At 33.0% G+C, this 306-nt stretch overlaps 1 pseudogene; it reads right to left on the bottom strand.

Moving 5' to 3' along the window:
* The window catches only part of LOC116673702 (gastrula zinc finger protein XlCGF8.2DB-like), a 325201-nt pseudogene that overhangs the window by 9864 nt on the left and 315031 nt on the right, over nt 1–306 (bottom strand).

Raw genomic sequence — 306 nt, 5'->3', positions numbered from 1 at the left:
ATATTCAAGAACAGTCTCAAAAGTCCTTTGATTAACTTTTTTTCATTTGTTACTAGGGAAGCATACTTGCAACATAAAGTATAACACGATAATAGGGTCAATATGCAATTGGGATGCATGGAATAGTTATCCACGCAACAAGAAGGTGCTGCTGGGGTTTCTAGAATATTAGGAAGAGTTCTAGAATTATACAGTGTAGTTCTAGAATGTCACGTTAACATTCTAGAATATTAAGATGCTGTTCAAGAGTGTAGCGTTAAAATTCTTAAATGTTAAGTTACAGTTCAAGAATGTTAAATTAAGCAG

The sequence above is a fragment of the Etheostoma spectabile genome, chromosome 24 (genome assembly GCF_008692095.1).
Source record: "Etheostoma spectabile isolate EspeVRDwgs_2016 chromosome 24, UIUC_Espe_1.0, whole genome shotgun sequence".
In the NCBI taxonomy this organism is placed as follows: Eukaryota; Metazoa; Chordata; class Actinopteri; order Perciformes; family Percidae; genus Etheostoma; species Etheostoma spectabile.
Note: the sequence above shows the minus strand (reverse complement) of the source record. Positions and strands in the feature narration are given on the sequence as shown.